Below are 8,906 nucleotides of genomic sequence, written 5' to 3'. Positions count from 1 at the left end.
TTGTTAGACCGCATGACGGCTCTCGAGCTGCGGATGGACTCACTTTGGAGCATGCGCGATGCTGAGGAGGTCGTGGATAGCACGTTTAGTGAATTGGTCACACCGCAGATTAGGATTGCTGAGGGAGAAAGGGAATGGGTGACCAAAAGGCAGAGAAAGAGCAGGAAGGCAGCGCAGGAGTCCCCTGCGGTCATCTCCCTCCAAAACAAGTATACCGTTTTGGATACTGTAGAGGGAGATGGCTCACCAGGGGAAGGCAGCAGTAGACAGGTCCATGGCACCGTGGCTGGCTCTGCTGTTCAGAAGGGCGGGAAAAAGAGTGGAAGGGCTATAGTCGTAGGGGATTCGATTGTCAGGGGAGTAGATAGGCGGTTCTGTGGTCGAAAACGAGGCTCCCGAATGGTATGTTGCCTCCCAGGTGCACGGGTCAGGGACGTCTCAGATCGGCTGCAGAACATTCTAAAGGGGGAGGGTGAACAGCCAGTTGTCATTGTGCACATAGGCACTAATGATATAGGTAAAAAACGGGATGAGGTCCTACAAGCAGAGTTTAGGGAGTTAGGAGCCAAGTTAAAAAGTAGGACCTCAGAGGTAGTAATCTCAGGATTACTACCAGTGCCACGTGATAGTCAGAGTAAAAATGAAAGAATAGTCAGGATGAATGCGTGGCTTGAGAGATGGTGCAGGAAGGATGGGTTCAGATTTTTGGGACATTGGGACCGGTTCTGGGGGAGGTGGGACTATTACAAATTGGACGGTCTACACCTGGGCCGGACTGGAACCAATGTCCTTGGAGGTGCTTTTGCTAACGCTGTTGGGGAGGGTTTAAACTAATGTGGCAGGGGGCTGGGAACCAATTGAGGTCAGTTGACAGTAAGGAGGTAGTAACAAAAGCCTGTAAGGAACTAGATAATGAAGTCAGTGTGACTAAGGGGAAGAGCAGGCAGGGAGCAGATGATGAATATAAAGGGACTGGTGGTCTGAGGTGCATTTGTTTTAATGCAAGAAGTGTAGTTGGTAAGGCAGATGAACTTAGGGCTTGGATTAGTACCTGGGAGTATGATGTTATTGCTATTACTGAGACTTGGTTGAGGGAAGGGCATGATTGGCAACTAAATATCCCAGGATATCGATGCTTCAGGCGGGATAGAGAGGGAGGTAAAAGGGGTGGAGGAGTTGCATTACTGGTCAAAGAGGATATCACAGCTGTGCTGAAGGAGGGCACTATGGAGGACTCGAGCAGTGAGGCAATATGGACAGAACTCAGAAATAGGAAGGGTGCGGTAACAATGTTGGGGCTGTACTACAGGCCTCCCAACAGCGAGCGTGAGATAGAGGTACAAATATGTAAACAGATTATGGAAAGATGTAGGAGTAACAGGGTGGTGGTGATAGGAGATTTTAATTTTCCCAACATTGACTGGGATTCGCTTAATGTTAGAGGTCCAGATGGAGCAGAATTTGTAAGGAGCATCCAGGAGGGTTTTCTAGAGCAGTATGTAAATAGTCCAACTCGGGAAGGGGCCATACTGGACCTGGTGTTGGGAATGAGCCCGGCCAGGTTGTTGAAGTTTCAGTAGGGGACTACTTTGGGAATAGTGATCACAATTCCGTAAGTTTTAAAATACTCATGGACAAAGACGAGAGTGGTCCTAAAGGAAGAGTGCTAAATTGGGGGAAGGCCAACTATACCAAAATTCGGCAGGAGCTGGGAAATGTAGATTGGGAGCAGCTGTTTGAAGGTAAATCCACATGTGATATGTGGGAGGCTTTTAAAGAGAGGTTGATTAGCGTGCAGGAGAGACATGTTCCTGTGAAAATGAGGGATAGAAATGGCAAGATTAGGGAACCATGGATGACAGGTGAAATTGTGAGACTAGCTGAGAGGAAAAAGGAAGCATACATAAGGTCTAGGCGGCTGATGAAAGACGAAGCTTTGAAAGAATATCGGGAATGTAGGACCAATCTGAAACGAGGAATTAAGAGGGCTAAAAGGGGTCATGAAATATCTTTAGCAAACAGGGTTAAGGAAAATCCCAAAGCCTTTTATTCATATATAAGGAGAAAGAGGGTAACTAGAGAAAGGATTGGCCCACTAAAGGACAAAGGAGGAATGTTATGCTTGGACTCAGAGAAAATGGGTGAGATTCTAAACGAGTACTTTGCATCGGTATTCACCGAGGAGAGGGACATGACGGATGTTGAGGTTAGGAACAGATGTTTGATTACTCTAGGTCAAGTCGGCATAAGGAGGGAGGAAGTGTTGGGTATTCTAAAGGGCATTAAGGTGGACAAGTCCCCAGGTCCGGATGGGATCCATCCCAGGTTACTGAGGGAAGCGAGAGAGGAAATAGCTGGGGCCTTAACAGATATCTTTGCAGCATCCTTAAACACGGGTGAGGTCCCGGAGGACTGGAGAATTGCTAATGTTGTCCCCTTGGTTAAGAAGGGTAGCAGGGATAATCCAGGTAATTATAGACCGGTGATCCTGACGTCAGTGGTAGGGAAGCTGCTGGAGAAGATACTGAGGGATAGGATCTATTCCCATTTGGAAGAAAATGGGCTCATCAGTGACAGGCAACATGGTTTTGTGCAGGGAAGGTCATGTCTTACCAACTTAATAGAATTCTTTGAGGAAGTGACAAAGTTGATTGATGAGGGAAGGGCTGTCGATGTCATATACATGGACTTCAGTAAGGCGTTTGATAAGGTTCCCCATGGCAGGCTGATAGAGAAAGTGAAGGCGCTTGGGGTCCAAGGTGTACTAGCTAGATGGATAAAGAACTGGCTGGGCAACAGGAGACAGAGAGTAGCAGTAGAAGGGAGTTTCTCAAAATGGAGACGTGTGACCAGTGGTGTTCCACAGGGATCCGTGCTGGGACCACTGTTGTTTGTGATATACATTAATGATTTGGAGGAAAGTATAGGTGGACTGATTAGCAAATTTGCAGACGACACTAAGATTGTTGGAGTAGCAGATAGTGAAGGGGACTGTCAGAGAATACAGCAGAATATAGATAGATTGGAGAGTTGGGCAGAGAAATGGCAGATGGAGTTCAATCAGGGCAAATGCGAGGTGATGCATTTTGGAAGATCCAATTCAAGAGTGAACTATACAGTAAATGGAAAAGTCCTGGGGAAAATTGATGTCCAGAGAGATTTGGGTGTTCAGGTCCACTGTTCCCTGAAGGAGGCAACGCAGGTAAATAGAGTGGTCAAGAAGGCATACGGCATGCTTTCCTTCATCGGACGGGGCATTGAGTACAAGAGTTGGCAGGTCATGTTACAGTTGTATAGGACTTTGGTTCGGCCACATTTGGAATACTGCGGACAGTTCTGGTCGCCACATTATCAAAAGGATGTGGATGCTTTGGAGAGGGTGCAGAGGAGGTTCACCAGGATGTTGCCTGGGATGGAGGGCGCTAGCTATGAAGAGAGGTTGAGCAGATTAGGATTATTTTCATTAGAAAGACGGAGGTTGAGGGGGGACATGATTGAGGTGTACAAAATCATGAGAGGTATAGACAGGGTGGATAGCAAGAGGCTTTTTCCCAGAGTGGGGGTTTCAATTACTAGAGGACACGAGTTGAAAGTGAAAGGGGAAAAGTTTAGGGGGGATATGCGTGGAAAGTTCTTTACGCAGAGGGTGGTGGGCACCTGGAACGCATTGCCAGCGGAGGTGGTAGATGCGGGCACGATGGAGTCTTTTAAGATGTATCTAGACAGATACATGAATGGGCAGGAAGAAAAGAGATACAGAACCTTCGAAAATAGGCGACATGTTTAGAGAGAGGATCTGGATCGGCGCAGGCTTGGAGGGCCGAAGGGCCTGTTCCTGTGCTGTAATTATCTTTGTTCTTTGAACAGGAGCCACGTGTGGTGAGAACACTGCAAAACTTCATAGTTATTTCCAGCAGAGAAGGAGACAACTCGGTCCATGCCATCTCGGCACAGAGCAACGCAGTCAGGCTCGATGCCCGTAGCCCTGCAAGTCTGCTTTTCTCAGAATTCCTCCTGAAGGCATTGATAATTTCTGCTTCCACCACTCTTGTGGGCAGCGAGTTCCAGGTCATTATCACTTGAGATATAAAAACAGTGCTTCCTCATACTCCCCCACATCCTTTTTTTCCACAGAACTGGCAAATTGTGGTCACTACTCCTTGTGCAGTCTGTTAATGGGAACAATTTTTCCTTGTCTAACTTATCCAAGCCTGTCATAATCTGGTACACTGCTATTAAATCTCCCCTCAATCTCTTTTGTTCTAAGGAGAACAACCCCAGCTCTGCCAACCTAAAATAAAAGCAAAATACTGTGGATGCTAACCTAACCTTGTAACTAAAATGCTCCATGCCTGGAACCCTTCTGCTAAATCTCCTCTGAACTCTCTCAAGGACCCTCATATCAAAGAACATAGAACATAGAACAGTACAGCACAGTACAGGCCCTTCGGCCCACGATGTTGTGCCGACTCTTTAACCTACCCTAAGATCAAACTACCTCCATACCCTTCATTCTACCATCATCCATGTACCTATCCAAGAGTTGCTTAAATGTCCCTAATGTATCTGCTTCTACTACCACCGCTGGCAGTGCATTCCACGCACCCACCACTCTCCGTGTAAAGAACCTACCTCTGACATCTCCTCTAAACCTTCCTCCTGTCACCTTAAAATTATGCCCCCTGGTGATAGCCCTTTCTGCCCTGGGAAAAAGTCTCTGGCTATCCACTCTATCTATGCCTCTCATCATCTTATACACCTCTATCAAGTCACCTCTCATCCTTCTTCGCTCCAATGAGAAAAGCCCCAGCTCCCTCAACCTTTCTGCATAAGACATGCCCTCCAGTCCAGGCAGCATCCTGGTAAATCTCCTCTGCAAACTCTCTAAAGCTTCCACATCCTTCTTATAATGAGGCGACCAGAACTGAACACAATATTCCAAGCGTGGTCTAACCAGGGCTTTATAGAGTTGCAGCATAACCTCGCTGCTCTTAAACTCAATCCCCCTGTTAATGAAAGCCAACACACCATATGCCTTCTTAACAAAACTATCAACTTGGGTGGCACCTTTGAGGGATCTATGGACATGGACCCCAAGATCCCTCTGTTCCTCCACACTGCCAAGAATCCTGTCTTTAAGCCTGTATTCTGCATTCAAATTCGACCTTCCAAAATGAATCACTTCACACTTTTCCAGGTTGAACTCCATCTGCCACTTCTCAGCCCAGCTCTGCATCCTGTCAATGTCCCGTTGCAACCTACAACAGCCCTCCACACTATCCACAACTCCAGCAACCTTTGTGTCATCGGCAAAATTACTAACCCAACCTTCCACTTCCTCATCCAAGTCATTTATAAAAATCACAAAGAGCAGAAGTCTCAGAACAGATCCCTGCGGAACACCACTGGTCACCGAGCTCCAGGCTGAATACTTTCCACCTACTACCACACTCCGTCTTCTATGGGCCAGCTAATTCTGTATCCAGACAGCCAAATTTCCCTGTATCCCATGCCTCCTTACTTTCTGAATGAGCCTACCATGGGGAACCTTATCAAACGCCGTGCTAAAATCAATATACACCACATCCACTGCTCTTCCTTCATCAATGTGTTTTGTCACATCCTCAAAGAATTCAATAAGGCTTGTGAGGCATGACCTGCCCCTCACAAAGTCATGCTTATTATCTCTAATCAAACTATGCTTTTACAAATAATCATAAATCCTGTCTCTCAGAATCCTCTCCAATAATTTGCCCACCACCAACGTAAGACTGACTGGTCTGTAATTCCCAGGGTTATCCCTATTCCCTTTCTTGAACAAGGGAATAACATTTGCCACCCTCCAATCATCTTGTACCACTCCAGTGGACAGTGAGGTCGCAAAGATCGTCAAAGTTCTCCCTGTGTCTGCGTGGGTTTCCTCCGGGTGCTCCGGTTTCCTCCCACATGCCAAAGACTTGCAGGTTGATAGGTTAATTGGCCATTATAAGTTGCCCCTAGTATAGGTAGGTGATAGGGAAATATAGGGACAGGTGGGGATGTGGTAGGAATATGGGATTAGTGTAGGATTAGTATAAATGGGTGGTTGATGGTCGGCACAGACTCGATGGGCCGAAGGGCCTGTTTCAGTGCTGTATCTCTGAACTAAACTGAATCATCGCCAAAGCCGCGGCAAATTCTTCCCTCGCTTCCCGTAATAACCTTGGGTATATCCCTTATGGCCCCGGGGACTTATCTATCATCATGTCTTTCAAAATTTCCAGCACATCCTCCTGCTTAACATCAACCTGTTCGAGCATATCAGCCTGTTCCACGCTGTCCTCACAAACGACAAGGTCCCTCTCACTCGTGAATACTGAAGCAAAGGATTCATTAAGGACCTCCCCTACCTTTATTGTTCCTGAAATGTGGTGACAAGAACAGGACAGATTTGTGGCTAACCAGAGCTTTATAAAGGTTCACCATAATTGTACTGAATACTTCTTTTTATTAAGTCTAAGATTCCTTATGCTTTACTAACTATTCTCTCAGTATATCTTGCCACCTTCAAAGATCTATGCACCAGCACTCCCAGGTCACTCTGTTCCAGCACACTCTTTAGAACTATGCTATGACGTCTACATTGCCTCTTCTTAATTCTTCTGTCAAAATGCATCACTTCACACTTGTGAGGATAAAATTCTATCTGCCACCATTCTCTCCATTCTACGATCCTATCTATGGCCTGTTGTAGCAGTTGGCAGGAAAAAAGTCAGAAGTGCAAGGGGAGAGCCAACTGCGTAACAGCCCCGACAACCAATTTTATCTGCAGCACGTGTGGAAGAGTCTGTCACTGTCGAATTGGCCTTTTTCGCCACTCCAGGCGCTGTTCCACAAACCACTGACCACCTCCAGGCGCTTACCCATTGTCTCCCGAGACAAGGAGGCCAAAGAAGAAGATTGTTAATACTCCACACGTTAAGTCACAAAGCCTTAAGGCTTGTCTTTTTTACGTTGCTTGTCTCCTTCCCACAATTTTTCACTGTGGCCCTGTTTGATTCAGGCCCTTGATTTCTCTGCCTATCACTTTTCTTATTCCCCTTAATGTCTTTTGTTCTTGTCCTTGATTCCCCCTTCCTCTGACTCCTTGCAAAGTTTCCAATCCCCCTGCCATTTTAGTTCAATCCCCCCCAACCACTCGAGCAAACACTCCCCCTGGGACATACCTTTGTGTTAGGTAAGACGTCATGTCATGGAGCATTTTCCCCCTCTTGCCCATTGCCTCCAGTTTAGTTCGGGCTCCTTGATCCCATGCTAGGTCTAATGTTATTTTTATGTCAATTTCAGTCACTGTCACCTCTTGGAAACAGCTCTATTTTCCATGTTTGGTCAAGGTTGTAGTGAAGTCTGGAATTGCGTGCCCCTGGTGGAACCCAAACTGAGCATCGGTCAACGATGTGTTACTGAGTAAGTGGTTATTGATAGCACTGTCAACGATACCTTCCACAACTTTGCTGATGATTGTGAGTAGACTGATGGGGTCGTTAATGGGCGGATTGGACTTTTCCCGATTTTTGTGGACAGGACATAGCTGGGCAAATTGCGCATTGTCAGGAAGATGTGCGTTTTGCAATTATACTGAAACAGCGTCTCTCAGGCCACAGCTGGTTCTAGAGCACAGGTCTTCAGTATGACAGTTGGAATTGTGTCAGGGCCCATCGTGTTTTCTATATTCAGTGCTTTCACCCGTCTCTTGACAGCACGTGGATTTAATGGAATTCTCTCGAGGCTGGCATCAATGATGATAAGGACCAATCTTCTCTTCAACCCAGGACCGAATCCGCTTCCACCACACTCTCCGTATTGGACAAAGCTTTGGCCCCAGCACTGATCCACGAGTTGCAGTCTGATATCTTGAAAATGCTCCATTTATCCCTCCTCGTTGCTTTCTGTCTGTTTACCTCTAAGTCCTCCTTGCATGTTAATATATTACTTCAATTCCATGAGCCTTTATCTAATGTATTAATCTTACCGAATGCCTTTTGGAAATCCAATTATACTACATTCCTGCCCTTTCAGTTACATCCTCAGAATTCTGGAATAAATCTGTCAATCAAGATTTCCATTCGGTAAAAACATGTTGACTTTGTTTGATCAGACAATGATTTTCCAAGTGCTTGTTCATACTTCCTTCATGATAGATTCGGACATTTTCCAGACGACTGATGTTCAGCTAACTTGCCTACAATTCGCCATACTATGAGAGGAGCAATGTGGCTCCAGTGGCGCAATCGGTAAGCGCGTGGTACTTATACAGCAGTACAATTAATGAGCTATGCCGAGGTTGTGAGTTCGAGCCTCACCTGGAGCATAGACTTTTAGAAACGGGGTGCAATGAGAAACAGCTGTCCAGTGCAGAGAGCAGTCATTCATTCGTCTGAACTGGCCAGAAGAAGGGGAACAATAGAACTGTGATGTGACATCAAACGAACAGGAGCCACGTGTGGTGAGAACACTGCAAAACTTCATAGTTGTTTCCAGCAGAGAAGGAGACAACTCGGCCCATGCCATCTCTGCACAGAGCAACGCAGTCAGGCTCGATGCCCGTAGCCCTGCAAGTCTGCTTTTCTCAGAATTCCTCCTGAAGGCATTGATAATTTCTGCTTCCACCACTCTTGTGGGCAGCGAGTTCCAGGTCATTATCACTTGAGATATAAAAACAGTGCTTCCTCATACTCCCCCACATCCTTTTTTTCCACAGAACTGGCAAATTGTGGTCACTACTCCTTGTGCAGTCTGTTAATGGGAACAATTTTTCCTTGTCTAACTTATCCAAGCCTGTCATAATCTGGTACACTGCTATTAAATCTCCCCTCAATCTCTTTTGTTCTAAGGAGAACAACCCCAGCTCTGCCAACCTAAAATAA

General features: G+C 46.2%; 1 non-coding gene across 1 annotated transcript; it reads left to right on the top strand.

Moving 5' to 3' along the window:
* Window positions 1-8,255: 8,255 nt before the first annotated feature.
* On the top strand, window positions 8,256-8,350 carry trnai-uau (transfer RNA isoleucine (anticodon UAU)). Its single transcript has 2 exons — window positions 8,256-8,293; window positions 8,315-8,350. It is a non-coding gene; the product is annotated as a tRNA-Ile (tRNA).
* The last annotated feature ends 556 nt before the right edge of the window (window positions 8,351-8,906 follow it).

The sequence above is a fragment of the Heterodontus francisci genome, chromosome 34 (genome assembly GCF_036365525.1).
Source record: "Heterodontus francisci isolate sHetFra1 chromosome 34, sHetFra1.hap1, whole genome shotgun sequence".
Classification (NCBI taxonomy): domain Eukaryota; kingdom Metazoa; phylum Chordata; class Chondrichthyes; order Heterodontiformes; family Heterodontidae; genus Heterodontus; species Heterodontus francisci.
Note: the sequence above shows the minus strand (reverse complement) of the source record. Positions and strands in the feature narration are given on the sequence as shown.